Here is a 15,712-nt window from a genome sequence, read left to right as displayed (position 1 = left end):
TAAATTACATAAGATATTCAACACTTTATTATACAACAGGCTTTGTGTTAGATGATCTTGTCCAACTGTAGGTGACTATAAGTGTTCTGAACACATTTAAGGTAGGGCAGACTAAATTATGACTTTTGGTAAGTCACATATGTTAAATCTGTACTTGGCCTATGATATTTTCAACTTATGATGGTTTTATCAGGACATCATCTCACCATAAGTCAAGAAAGATCTGTAGTTGTCAGACAACAAAAATATTGTGTTCACTGCATGCCTAGCACTATTCAAAGTTCTTCACATGACTGTCTCATTTAATTCTTACAATATATGTACCTATGATCCCAAATAAAGCAGGAAAAATCGTACGCTGTGTTACCCATATAAGGTGTTTGTACCGACTTACATGCCTTGTCACATAAATATACGATACTAAAGGTAATGCTTTGCTACTATTTTTTAAAATATGCGTAAGTGGGAGAGAATAGAAATGCCCTTTATTGCTTGCTTGTAGTGTTCCAGGCACTTTAACATGTTTTTCTTCATTTAAAAAATTACAACTATTTAAGATAAAAGGTTTTATTATCCCTGTTTTAACAGGTTTATTGTGGCACTGACATACAATTAACTGCACAGACTTAAAGTGTGCAGTTTAATAGGTTTTGATATATGAAAACACTTGTGGAACCATCACTCCCAAAAGTTTCCTTGTGCCCTACCCCCTAACTTCTCCAGTTTCCCAGATAACCACTGGTCTGCTTACTGATGCTATAGATTACTGTGTTTTTTCTAGAGTTCTTATATAAATGAAATCATGCAGTGTGTACTCTTTTTTCTGCCATATTACATTCAAGTATGATTATTTTAAAATTCATCCACGTTACTGCATTTATCAATAGTTGAAAATAAGCAACTTGTCTAAGATCATGGTAAAGGACTAGATTCAAATGTAAGTCTGCCCAACACAAAAGCCCCAGATTTTCCCACTAAAAGTTCTGTTTCTATTTCTTTTTTTTTTTTAAGAGAGAGAGAGCAAGGTAATAGAGGGTCAGAAGGAGATACAGAGAATCTTAAGAGAAAGTTGATTCAGGGCTCAATCCCAAACCTTGGGATCATGAACTGAGCTAAAATCAAGAGTCAGACACTCAACCAACTGAGCCACCCAGGTGCCCCATATGTCAATTTCTTTTTAATTGAGAAATAGCTCTATATACATCTTGAGAATGGAAGAGATATAACCCCCAGAGTAGGCAGAATATAGTAAAAATGCAAAAAAAAAAAAAAAAAATACGTGTTGAATGACTGGAGAGGATGTCCGCTACCCTCCCCACCCCCACTATGCTGCTTATGCAGTACCACCCCAAACCTTCGGCTTCCCAATACTAAGTTGGTCCCCTAAAAAGAAGGCCAAAATCCTAGGGCTGCCAAGGTACATGGAGATCACTGCACACAGGGCCTAAGCTGTAGCTAGAATCCCATCTCATAGGCCAAAAGAGAAAGAAGTATGTGGGGCAAATGATGAGAGGTGAGGGTAGGGAAGAATCCAAGGAATTATAAAGATCTCATTAAACTAGGTCACTTGTGTGATTTTCCCTGCTGGATAGATTAGGAACAGAAGAGGAAATAACCAGCAGAAACTGGAAAAGAAAGGAAATGTGAATTACCCTCACCAAACTCCCAACTGCTCACTTGATGATCTCAGGCACCCATGACTGTTGGAGTATAAAAACTTAATAGACTGCATTTCCCCCTCCCCAATACTCCACAAACTTTAAAGGAGGAACTGAAAACCACAATAGTAACAATAATAGTATTTATAGAGTGTTTATCATGTACCAGGTACCATATGAGAGAATCTTATCCCATTTCCATGTTGCTAACAGGAAAACTAATTCTCATAAAATACAAGTGACCTGCCCAAAGTCATATAAGGCCAGAGAGTGATTAAGTTACATCCAGAATCCCAATCTCTGAGTTTTAGTCCAGTCTCTTTCCGTGCCTCACAAGGATTCCCTACTGCTTGGCACTCAACCACCCCCACAGGCTTCACCATGACTGGTCCCATCCCAGGCTCACTTTAGAGTGAATGTAGACTTAGGTTCTTCACCTTCCAACCCTAGACACCTTATCTTACCCCATCAGAATATATAATTCTGTGTGCCCTGCCCTCAAAATACTGAAACACTAGAGTCAATATAAAAGATACTCTGATAGGGGCACGTGGGTGGCTCAGTCAGTTAGACGTCCAACTTCCACTCAGGTCATGGTCTCACGGTTCATGAGTTCCAGATCTACATCCAGACCTGCATCAAACCCTGCATCAGACTCTGCACTGATATCTTCTGCTTAGGATTCTCTCTCCTTCTCTCTCTCTGCCCCTCCCTCACATGCACACGCACTCTTCCTTTCTCTCTCTCTCTCTCTCTCTCTCTCTCTCTCTCTCTCTCTCTCAAAATAGGTAAATTTTACCAAAAAAAAAGGATATTCTGAAAAAACTAATTCTGTAACAAAATGTTAATGATTACGTTATACTCTTCTCAGACACCCACTGGGGCTTACGAAGGCGGACCATAAAAGAATAATGGAAATGGTGGGCTGGACCGTGATACAGAGAATTTCCAAGCCTGGTCTTCACACAAGTGAAGGTTATTGACAGACTGTAATTCCAGGCAAAGTAAACTACTATTCCTCTTTTACAGGCGCCAACTTGGGCTGAAGTGGCCTTGCCTTGAGGAAGAAGAATGGAAATAGTAATCATACTAGTTAATAGTAATAGAAGCCACCATTTACCGATTGCTATGTATTGGGTATTTCTTACCAATAGTATTTCAGTTAACCCACAATTCCATGAAGTAGGTGCTATTGTTAGTCTCACGTACAGGTTAGGAAATAGAAAGAGGCTAAGGCTGGGAATCAATGATCATGCATTCTTAATCAGTTCACAGATCTCCACCTGTTTTCGTTTATTATGCACCTGTTTTGTGCCTGTGAGAACCTTAAGCATAGTAATTCACTGACTTCATAGCAACCGTTTGAGCTAGACATTATTATCCCCATTTTACAGATGAAGCACATCCAGGAAATAAGGAAACGGAGTTAAGGTAAAAGCTGGAATCGACCAGGGGGTGTCAAAAGGCTAGAGGTCCCGGGAGCCAAGTACACCGAGCGCCAGGCATTAGTTACCCCGGAAAACCACCAGGGGGCGCCGCCCGCCCAACGCTGGAGGAACATAGGGGAACAAGGATCCCTCCCCGGGCGGCGCGAGCCCCAACCAGAGCAACCAATTAGAAACTTGGCTGACGGCTCAGCGCTCCCCGCGGGAACAGCCCTAGAGGATGACTAGATAATTCTCTTAGTGGACATTTGGGTTTTTTACCAAAAAAAGATGTAAAATGACGCACCTATGACGGAAATTCCCCACAAGAGTCTGTAGCGGAAAGATAGGGCTTCTTTTTTACCTGAAAAATTCTCTGGGTGAGGCGTCTCCGCCCGGTCCTTCTACGGCGGTGAAGGCGGCAACCAATCCCGATAGCCCCTTTACGCGTCTATCGCTTCCACCAATCAGCGCTCAGCCTTCAGGGGCGGTCCCTTACCATCTCAGCCTATGAGGAGCGCAGCTTGACGCTCGCTGGTCACGCACGACGAGACTGGGTTCCTCCCGGCCGGAGCCAGGAGCCGCGTGTGGGTCCCGCCCTGCGGGGACATGAGGGCTGTGGGGGTGCGGAGTCGGCTCCGGGCTCGCGCCACAGACACCGACCACCACCTTTCTTTGGCTGGCAGGGGGCTCGGTTATGACCCACAAGTTCAAGTTGGGGCCCACTCCTTCATCCCAGGCCCTGCACGAGCAGTGCCCCCTGTCTTAATCGCGCGCATCTCCGCTTACCGGGACACACAGAAAATGTCAAACCACCCCATTGCAGGGACTGGTCTTGTCTGAGCGCTTTTGAAACTTTCAGAATATTACACTGCAGCATTTACTGCATTATTTTATTTATTACTCTGTCACACACTTAACTGAAGGTAGAGACCACATCGTAAACATATTTGCATTGGGCATGCGGAACTTTACATTGCATGTAAACTCTGCACAGCACTTTTCTCAACTGCAAAGCGGGGATAATGGTCCGTCCCCAGCATAAAATGTACATTAAATGTGCATTAAATCAATGCTTGTAAAGCAATCAGAAGAGTGTCTTGCACACAGCAAGTGGTCCAAAAATGTTAGCCACTGTTATATTCCTGTGCCTGGCAGAAGTGTGTACGAAGCACCTAATAGTGTTTAGAATCAGTTTCAGATAGTCATTTTCAGATGATGGCGAAAAGCTTTATCCATGCATAAGACTATGAATGTGTCCAGGGTGCTTCAACGTGTTTCTGCAATTGAGAGCAGCACTCTGGGTTCAAGTTGTGACTGCAGATTGCTAGCTGAATGACCATGGAAATTACTCTGAAAGTGCTTTAGCTCCTCAACTGTGAAACAGGGATGACTGATGATAATACCTACTTCACAGGGTTGTGGCATATGCAAGTAATGCATGACAAGTGCTTAGAACGGTGTCTGTCCTTCAGTCAGCTCTCCATTTTTTCCTTTCTCCCTTATCCCAATTTCACTTTGGGAGCAAGGACAAGAATGTAGTCGCACAGTATAGATTCATACCGTCTACCTTACGCTCATCTCCCACTTGAAGTTTTGCAAAGCATATTCACATTTTATCTCATTTAAGATTCACAACAACTATATGAGGCTCAGAGAAGTTACTGTTTTGCTGGAATCCTAAACAATCTTTTTGGTACAGTTTCATAACATGTGCATTTGGAAGAAAGTTGGCTTTATTGTCTTTTTAAATTTGTTCTACAAATTGCTTTCTTCACTTAATGATACATCTCAGAGACCTTTTTATGCCTATATCTCTATTTCTTTTTAGTTACTGCACAGTCTTTCATAGAACTAAACTTATTTAACCATTGCCCTATCATCATACATTCAAATGTTTAAAACCAAATTCTATTGGGTCTCCCTCTGAGCTTTGATTGCTCAGACTCTGAACAGTCTCCAGGCCTATCAAGTCACCAGGAAATGAGGTCCCGATGGTCAGGAGTTTCCACTTGGCTCCAAAGTTCTCCAAATCACGAGTTCAAGGCTCCACCAACCTGTGGAGGGCCCCCTGCCACTGTGAGGCTGAGAGAATGTCTGCTTGGGGCTACCCTTCAGTGGTATTGGAGTCCAAGGGCCTATCTGAGACAGCATCTCCCCAAAACTGGAGATTTCTCTGCACCTCTGCCCTTGTATCTACCCCATCCAGGGCCCTCACACCCTCTGCCCCCTAAGAATTTATTGCACTGTAACCTCTCCCCACCACAAATAGGCACACTTGTCTGTTGTCAAATGCGCCCTATCTCATTAAGACACCCAAGAAACCCTAGCAGAGTTCCCAGCCCATCCCTCTCAGGCTCATCTTGGAGACAGAAGGAATGCAAGGAAGTCATGGGCACCCATCATGACATAGGGGATCCTCAGACACCCAATTCCAAAATGTAGCTCTGCAACCAGGAAGCTGCTTCCCTCTCCTGAGCCTCAGTTTCTCCATTTGCCAAATGAAAACAGAAGAAGGGGAGTGAGGATCCAGGACACATAAATGGAGGAAGGGGGAGCACATTATGGGCACAACTGTCAGAGAATGAGGGGAGGAAGAAGGGAGCCAGTAAAAAGCCCTGAACTCTCCTCCTTGGGATGGATGGGGCTGCTCCTGGGGCAAAGCTCAGCCTGACACCTCCCTCTCTCTGCTGGGGAAAAAAAAAGGCAGAAAAACAAGATCGTGTCTCAGGACATCATCTTGACGCTATTGCTGGAGGCTCTCACCACATCTCAGCCCTTACAAGTGTTCTTTCCCCAATCCCTTGGCGATCCTGAGCATCCTCAGAATCAGTCTCACACGCGGCCTGGGTTATTATCTGCTTACCCTACTATCCAGACTTCTCTTTCTTCCCTGGTAACAAAACCCTGATTTCCAGCTGGGATCATTGCCTTTCAGGATGAGACTATATTTCTCAGGCTTCTTTGCAGCCGGTTTTCTGGCCAAGAAATAGTTCCATGCCAGGCTTCCCTGGGAGGCACAGTGAAAGCTGCCAGACTTTTTTTTCTTTCCATCCCTCTTCCTTCTCTCCCCTAATTCCTTTCCTCAATCCTGCTTTCTGGGAATAAGGTGACCTTCACCGAGGATGGCAGTCACAAGTTAGGGCAATGGGGCAGAAACATAAAAGCAGCCTGAATCTTGATAACCAGTGTCCATGAACTGCCTACCTGCAGACTTCTTTGCTGTGAGAAAATAAAACTCTTATTTTATTCACATGTGTAAGTCGCTGCTATTTTAGGTTTCCTATTATATGTAACCTGGCCTAATCCTTAACTGACCAATCTCTCTTCCCCCACGTTTAGAAATAAGTGGAAGGAATTAAATTCCACTGTTCCCTTTTAAGAACCAAGTAGAGGAATTAAAGTCTATCATTGGCTCAACTATCTTTAGAGTGATACATTTATAAATTACTAGAACATTCTTCTGACTGGATCAGGTTGACTGGCACAAAATTAACTTTGGTCTCTCATGAGATATTTGGGGCCAAAACATACAATGTACTCTCTAAGCCACACATTGGCATGACCTTGACCTTCTGTTTTCATATAGAAAGAACACTTAATATTCTGTGGAGAAATCCCCTCCAGCACATAGGCAAACTCCTTTATTTTTGTTGGTGGTTGTGTTCAGTTCAGCTTCAAACTGACCTCTAAGGAACAGCTTCTTTGGAGCAGAATCCAGCCTCATTAGAGGTCTCTAAGAAATGTTCAGACATTCACAGTTGACTTCTGGCTCAAAGCCATCTAAATTTCCAACCCCTGCTTCTCTTTAGTAGGCGCTGGGGGGGGAATTCAGCTGGCCCGTCTCTTAGCCAACTTTTGCATCCTGCCTTCCACAGGACATCGTGAGAAGGAACACTTGTCCCACAGCAATGGTTTTCAAATGTGAGAGTGCCTCGGAATCATCTGGAGAGCTTGCAAAAATATAAATCACTGGGCTCCAGCCCCCGAGGTTCTGATTCAGAAGATCTGGAGTGAGGCCCAAATAATCTGCAGCTTTAATAAATTCTCAAGTGATGCTGTTGGTCCAGGGACCACATTTTGACAATCACTGACCTAGAAGAAGGTAAAGAAAGTACTGCAGGCTACTGTTCTCAGACCTCTGGGGGATTTCCCCCACTGTGTTCCAGCTAGACCCTGGTGATGGCCTTTGTGTAGCTGCCCTGACAACTGTCCTTTCAGGACCTCTGTCTGCTTCCCCAGCCCCAGGACGCCCATCAGGCTCCTCAGGGACAGCTCTTTCTCAATAGGCCACCGAGCCAGGCACCTCCACCAGCTTTTCTTTCCTCTGGGGTCTCCTCTTGGGTCTAGAAAGAAAGAGAGGGTAGAGTTAGATAACTGCTTTTTCTTTAATGTCTAAATATTTTAAAACATGTATGTGTAGTTCTTACAACAAAATAATAAAAGTGTTAATAAATACAGACTGTCTTGGAAATGTTTGTGAATCACTAGCATTTATTGAGCAGTTACTATATTCCAGGCACTGTAGTAAATTCTCATTTAATTACTATCACCATATCACCATATTTCCGCCTAAAACAGGCCTAGAGAGGTTAAATAACTTCCCAGTGTGACAGAGAGAGTCAGTGACAGAGCAGGGATTCCCTGGCAGGTCTGCTCAGTTCCAAAGCTTGATCCTTTAACCCTTGGGCAGTACTGTGGGGGTTTTTTGTTTGTTTTTTTTTTTTTTTTTTGGATACAGAGAGAGACAGAGCATGAGAGGGGGAGGGGCAGAGAGAGAAGGAGACACAGAATCCGAAGCAGGCTCCAGGCTCTGAGCTGGCTGTCAGCACAGAGCCTGACACGGGGCTCGAACCCACGAACGTGAGATCTGACCTGAGCCGAAGCCGGAGGCCTAACCGACTGAGCCACCCAGGCGCCCTAGTACTGTCGTTTTAAAATGCTAATTTTCTAATGCCACTAGACATGCATTCTCAGCAAGGGTGATATGGCCCTGAAGAGGAAGCAAAAATTAGCTCTCAGGGTAGGTGGATAAATAATCTTTCCTCTTTTTGTGAATAAAGCACAGATATACATAAGTACATAATAGATACATCTGTATTAAATTTTACAGGGGAGAGGAATTAGGAAAATATATCTAAGAAGTCTCTTTATAGGGACATAACAAAAACAAGATTGAGAAACACTGTGCTAGGACATTTTGGCAAAGATCCTGTTTGCTGGAAAAGTCAGTGATGTCTTACGCAACTTCCAAGGTTTTCTCATGAAACAGAGGAGAAACCAAACGTTTGACGTTCATTGTTTAAAGCTTTTAGTTGTTAAGTCATACGGTTCTCCCAAGAACCTCCTGATGAAGTCATTAAGGATGATATTTAATATCCATATCTAATAGATGAAGGAATTGAACTTTAGAGATAATAACCATCCACCTAGATTTAATGCCAAGCAAAACTGTCCTTCAAGAATAAAGTGATATCAAGAAATGGGTAGACAAAGCAAAGCAGAGTTTGCTATAAACAGATCCTCGGTAAAAAATAAATAAATAAACAGATCCTCAGTGAGAAAACTAATGTCTGAATTGCAAGAAGGAACCAAGAAAGCAAGTAAGATTGTTAACATACAATCTATCCAAACACTGATATGTAAAATAATAGTCATCATCTCTAATTTGGGGGCGTCCAGACATAAGACAGAAGTAAAATGTTGGACAACAGTGCACAACAATGGCATAGAAGTCAAGAGGGGATAGTTAGAGTTAAAGCATCTTCACACACTGAGTTGGTTTGAGAGAAAAGTAAAGTCTCTGATTTGTGAATTAAAGTTAAATATGCATGTTAAATTTCCAAGTTAACAAAAGAATCGACATCAAGCCTATAACTGCCCAATAAGAAGAATGAAAAGTGGAAGGAGCAAATCTTAAGCTGTCTCACCACAAATACTCTGAATCATTGAAAAACATCAAATTGAGTTTTTAAATGTACTTAACATCAACACCTTTGAATATAGTTTTTTTAGTGCTGCTTAAAATCAGTTGCATGAGTGAAATTTTTAATACTAAAAATTAAAAAGTCTTTTTTTCTCTATCTTTATGACTTAATAAATGTTTAGAGCTTAAACAGCATATGGATGGACAGTGCAGATTCACAAAGGAGAGAGACTGGAAGGCTGTGCTCCCATGGGTTTCAACCCCAACCATCCCCCAAGTGAATCCATGTGAGGCTTCTAAATAATCAGAGGTTCTGAGTGCACCCCAGACCAATGAAATTGAAACTCCAGATGTGAAACCCAAGAATCTGTATTGGGAAAAAGCTCTTTGGGTGATTCAGATGCACAGCGCCACTAAAAGGCAGTGATATAATCCAACATCAGTAGCATCCTGATGTGATACAAAAAGGAGCATATGATGTTGACGAAGGATTCCTACCACAAATGTCTAACCTGAATCCAATCATGAGTAAACAATCTGATAAATCCAGCTGTGGGACACTCCATAACACAACAGACCTGGACTCTTGAAAAATTCCAATATGAAAAAAATTTAAAGCACGGGAGGTGGGCTACACTAAAAACACTAAAGACATAACAACCAATAAAATGTATAAACCTTGATTGGCGCTCAAATTTAAAACACACACACACACACACACACACACACACACACACACACACACACAACATTTTGGGGACGATTGAAGAAACCTGAAACTTTGAATATAGTATATAGGTTAGATGTATCATGAAATTGTGAAATTTTTTATTGTGATAGAATGTCGTGGCTGTGTAGGAAGTTCCTCACTTCTACAAAATGCCTGCTAAATATTTGAGAGGAAAGTGCTAGGATTTCTGCAACTTTCTTTCAAATGGCTCAGCACACAAAAACATAGGAGCAGGATTTGAAGGGAGTGTGGTGAAATGGTAACAATGGGCAAATCTAGTGATGAATACACGGGTATTCATTCTGTCATCCTTTCAAACTTTCCACAGTTAACAATTTTTAAATAAAACAAAAAAGTTTAAATGTTGACATTGATTATCTAAGATATTATAGTTGTTTTTGAGCTTTTCCAAAATTTTGGCAATAAAACACAAGGCACTTTTGTAATTGGGACAAGGACTAGTAAATGTTCGTCTCTGGGATGAGAAATAAATTCCGCAGTGACAGAAAGGCTGAATGTACCCTCTGTGGGCTACAAAGGAGCTCAACAGCTAGGAGTACCTGGATCCCAAAACAGCACCTACCAGACATCCCTCCTTCCAGCAGAAAAATGCCACAGCCATAAGGTGTTTGGAGGGTGGCAGCTGGACCCTCCAGGACCCCTTGGGCTGCAGGGTGGCACCGCAGTGTGGCCACGACTCCCAGCCACCTGACAGACCGCAGGCTCCTCTGCAGGAAAACCTCTCCACACTGGGAGTAGGAGAAGCCTGTCTCCTCCTTGCCCCAAATGTGCTGAACCTCCAGCCCCAAAAGCGACTGTGCAATTTCAGATATCAGGGGGCGCGGCGTTTGTTTCCGCAGATGTCCGCAGCCAAAACACCCGGAAAGTTTGTTGCAATGCGGTGATAATACCCACCAGGGGGCAGCAGACGCTCATGAAAAGAAACGTCCCTGCAAAGGAAGGAATGGACTGCACCCTCAGAGCCCCTTGCGGGTCTCAGACATCCTGCAGAAGACTCAGGTGGTCTCAGAGGAAACATGGGTCAGAGTATAATAATTCTTTTTTTGTTTCCGAGTATAATAATTCTTCATATTCTGTTAGTGCCTCATGAATGTCACACCTACCCATACATCACTTCCTCAGGACCCTCAATCCCAACAACAGACTGACAACAGTCCTGAGACAACGAAGCATTAACATCTCTATGTGACAGATGAGAAAACAAGGCTCAGAAAGGTTAAGTTCGGATGGCCTGTCCAAGATCAGAGGGCTGGTAATTTATCAGACCAGGGACTTGGGGCCAGACCCCCTGACTCCACAGTCAGTGCTGTTTCTCTCAAGTCATCACTGCGGTATTTGTTCACCACCCATGAATTTCCTCCCTTAATCTTCACAGCAAACTATACGGCATGCTGCCTAGTTGGGACACGGAAAGTGAGATGGAGGAAATCAAATGACTCACACAATCAATAAATAGTGAGGCTAGGATTTGAACTTGGTTTTGGCTGACCCACTAACACCTACCGCTTCCCTATGGCCACTTAACAGTCAGCAACCGTGTTGTGAGCAGCCCTGTGGTAAGTGCAGTTCTCTGCTAGTCACTGGTGATGCAAAGCCCTAGCCCTCAAGGAAAACCGCAGATGAAGGTGCCTTTACCAGGTTCCACAGGAAACCCACCAACATGAGTACTACTACCCCCATTTTACAGATTAGGCAGCAGGGCCTAGACACTGTTGATGAGGCCTGAGGCCACAACAGCAGGTGATGGACCAGGGATCTGCACTCTGAACATTTGCTAACCTGCAGCTTTCGTATACCTCTCAGCACCAAAATTCTCTGAGCCAAATATCAGAAATAGGAAATGTCCCAAAACATGTGGGAAATTCAGTTGCATCCCTTCTGATCTCTGTGGCTCAGGCTGCAGCCCAGATGCCCCCCAGGCATGGCCCTTCTCACCCACAGAACCCCTCCCCCTTCCCATCACTAAATCAGGCTTTTCTCCTGAAATGGCCGAGAAAAATAAAGGCAGACCTTTTTGCATAGGGAGGACCCTTGATGAATATAGCTGCTGGGGGGGATCAAATTAGCTTCTTCATGACTCTCTCCTGTGAGCACCCCTACTACCAAGAGGCACAGAGTAAGGGCAGCACCTGGCATCAGACATGAGGCCAAGGGCATACAAGTGCTTTCCCATGTGTGCCTGGGAGTTCCCTTACCCAAGCAGGGTACTCTCTAAGTACCCCCTTTTGTTCTTCCAGCAGATTCCAGTCATCAGTCTACTGGAATGCTCTCCCATCCTCCTGGCCACCATATCCTACTAAGTACACCTAGAGACTCGCCATGTATGTCCCACCAAGGATCTCCCACTAGAATATGCCCCTTGCCTACTGCTCCCTAAAGCAAGTTCACATGCCTGCTACAATATCAAGACCAAAGGTGGAGTGTTTGAAAAGAATATTGGATTTGAAAATCTGAGTTTAAAGATATGGATATAAGGGGAGCCTAGTTGACTATATCAGTTGAGTGTCTGACTCTTGGTTTCTACTCAGGTCATGATCTCACAGTTCATGGGTTCAAGGCCCACATTGGCCTCTGTGCTGGTAGCACAGAGCCTGCTTGAAATTCTCTCTCTCTCTCTCTCTCTCTCTCCCTCTTACTGCTTCTCCCCCACTCACACTGTCTCTGTCTCTCTCAAAATAAATAAAGAAAATTTTTTAAATGTTTTTAATGTTTTTTATTTATTTTTGAGAGACAGAGACAGTGTGAGCACGGGAGGGTCAGAGAGAGAAGGAGATACAGAATCTGAAGCAGGGTCCGTCATCACTGAGCTCTGTGCTAACAGCTCAGAGCCTGGAGCTTGCTTCAGATTCTGTGTTTCCTTCTCTCGCTGCCCCTCCCCTGCTGGCACTGTTTCTCTCTCTCAAAAATAAACATTAAAAAAAAAAAAAAGAAGACTGCTCTTTAAAAAAAGAAAGAAAGAAAGAAAATAAGAAAGTCTCAAATCAATTACCTAAGCTTCCATCTTTTGAAACTAGTAAATAAAGAGACTATTCAAACCCAAAACGAGAAGGAAGTAGCAAAAATAAGAACATTTTCTGACGAGACTGAAAATAGACAAATAGAGAAAAATCGATAAACAAAAGCTGATTCTTTGAGAACATCAACAAAATTGAAAAATGTCTAACCAGACTGATCAAGATAAAGAGATGAAAAGAACCATTGTCAAAAATGAAAGAGGAAATATCATTACAACATTAAAGAGATAAGGAAATACTCTGAATAATTTTATGCTGATAAATTCAACAACTTAGATGAAATGGACCAATTCCTTGAAAAACATAAACTACTTAAGCTTACACACACACAAAATGGATGGCCTGAATAATCCTATTTCTAGTAAAGAAATTGAATTTTTAGTTTAAAAGTTTCTATCAAAGAACTTTCTGGGATCAAACAGATTGATGACACCAAACATTTAAGGAAAAAAATAATACCAATTCTACATGAGATCTTTAAGAGAAAATAAGAAAATCGAACAATTCCCAACTCATTTTGTAGGTCTCCACTACCCTGCTACTCAAATCAGACAAAGATAGTAAGTACAAAAAAGTAAGCTACAGATCAATATTTCTTATAAATGTGTTATGCCCAAGTTTCCAATATTGTCCTCAAAAACCAGAGACCGCCAGGGAGACCGAGTCACACATGCAAAAGCAAAGGGCTTTATTATGACGGGCTTATAAGCTCAGGCTCACAGACTTCATCAACGCAGTGGATCCTTGCGGAGAGCCCAGAACAAAGGTGCGGTAGGGCCTTTATGAGCTTGGGAAGCGGGAGTTACAGGAAACCGTGACACAGGTACAGGGGTCCAATCATTATCGCCTATCAATATTGGCAGTAACTTCAACCATACATTGATACTTTTGGCGGGAGCCAATCACAACGTTTAGAGTATTGACCAATTACAGAGTGGGCCCAGGACCCTCACGTAGGGCATGATGAGCCTCAAGCAATAGGAGCAATAGGTGATTATCTATAGCTTCTATCTTTAGACCCGCCCTTAGAAATGTTAAAGGTGTTAGCTGGCCTTTCCTGATTGGGTGTTACAAGGATTGTCCCTCCTTCCTTGGGCAATGTGTGCCCTTCTATTGTCTAATGATTCTGAGAAACTGACACCTAGGCCTCCAAGGTCAGAGGGGAAACTTAAAACCTGTCATGGAGTCAGTTTGATTCAGACCTGTGTCCTTACAAATGCAGACATAAAAATCCTCCAAAAATTTTAGAAGAGGAGTAATACATCATGACCAAGAGAGGTTTATCCCAGGAGTGTGGGCTGGTTCAACATCCAAAAATCTATCAACAGATTAAAGAAGAAAAATATAATCAGAAAAGTCATTAGACAAAACTCAACGTTCATTCTGATAAAACCTCTCAGCAGAGTAGGAATAGAATGCAACTTTTTAAAAATCTTTTGTAATCTTTATTTATTTTGAGAGAGAGAGAGAGAGAGAGAGAGAGAGAGAGAGAGAGAAACAGAGCACGAGTAGGGGAGGGGCAGAGAGAGAGGGAGACACAAAAGCTGAAGGAGGTTGCCGGCTCTGAGCTGTCAACACAGAGCCTGACGTGGGGCTCGAACTCATGGACCATGAGATCATGACCTGAGCAGAAGTCAGATGCTCAACCAACTGAGCCACTCAGGTGCCTCAGAATGGAACTTTCTTAACCAGCTAAAGGGCATTCACGAAAGATCCTACACCTAGTGTCACACTTAATCATCCTTAAGGTGCATCCTGTCTCCTTAAGATCAGGAGAATGACAGGGATGACCACTCTCAACTCTCCTGTTCAGTGCTGTGCCAGAAGTCCTTGTTCCTACAATAAGGCAAGTAAAAGAAATAAAAAGCATACAGATTAGAAAGATGAAAATACAAATTTTTCTATTAACAGATAATATGACCATCTACATAGAAAATTCCACATAATCTACTAAAATACTCCTAGATCTAGTAAATGAGTTTAGCTGGGTCCCAAGGTACATAATCAATAGGCTTCCATATACTAGCAATGAACACTTAAACATTAAAATTTTTAAAAACACCATTTCCAATAACAAATACATGGGTACAGGTCTAACAAAGTGTATGCCATCCCCATGTGCTGAAAATAATAAAAGGCAAGTGATGTCAGGTAAGATCTGGTATACATGAAGACATAAGAGGTATACAGTGTTCATGAGTTGGAAAACAACATTCGTAAGATGTTAATTCTTCTCAAATTGATCTACAGAGTCAACACAATCCCGTGCAAAGGATCTATATTGCAGATACATTTTAAAAAGCTCTTAAAGCTCAGTAATAATAAAAACAAACAACCCAATTAAGCATTGGCACAGGCCTTGAACAGACATTTCACTAAAAATACATGGATGTCAAGTAATCACACAAAAAGATCCTTAACATCATTCGCCAACCAGTAAATGCAAATTAAAACCACAATGATACACTACTACACACTTTAGAATTAAAATTGAAAAAGAAAAAAAAACCACCTTGCTGGTGGGAACACAAAATGGTACAGCCACTCTGGAAAACAATTTGATCGTTTCTGAAATACACATTTTTCATATAAACCAAGAATCCTCTTCTTAGTACTCAACCAAGAGAAATGAAAAACTATGTCTATAGAGGCTAACTCTTAATAATCCAAACTGAGAACAACCCTGATGTTCTGTAGCAAATGGATCAACCAACTGTGGCACCTCATACGATCAAATACAACCAGGCAATGAAAAGAAATGCACAACTAGTACCCACGAGACCATGACGAATCCCCAGAGCACTGTGTTAAATGGAAGAAGTCAGACGTGAAAGGACACACACTGTACGATCCATTTGTGTGACCTTCTGGGAAAGGCAAAACTATAGTGACTTGGGACAGATCAGTAGTTGCAGGGGTGGGGAGTTTAGCAGAACGGT

General features: G+C 42.5%; 1 long non-coding RNA gene across 1 annotated transcript in view; it reads right to left on the bottom strand.

Annotated features, from left to right (window-relative positions):
• Nucleotides 1–6,686: 6,686 nt before the first annotated feature.
• LOC115289109 overlaps nt 6,687–15,712 on the bottom strand; it is a 79,936-nt gene continuing 70,910 nt past the window's right edge. The window contains exon 2 of the long non-coding RNA XR_003907383.1: nt 6,687–7,428. This is a non-coding gene — a long non-coding RNA (uncharacterized LOC115289109). The remainder of the gene's footprint in view (nt 7,429–15,712) is intronic.

The sequence above is a fragment of the Suricata suricatta genome, chromosome 4, assembly GCF_006229205.1.
Source record: "Suricata suricatta isolate VVHF042 chromosome 4, meerkat_22Aug2017_6uvM2_HiC, whole genome shotgun sequence".
Lineage (NCBI taxonomy): Eukaryota > Metazoa > Chordata > Mammalia > Carnivora > Herpestidae > Suricata > Suricata suricatta.
Note: the sequence above shows the minus strand (reverse complement) of the source record. Positions and strands in the feature narration are given on the sequence as shown.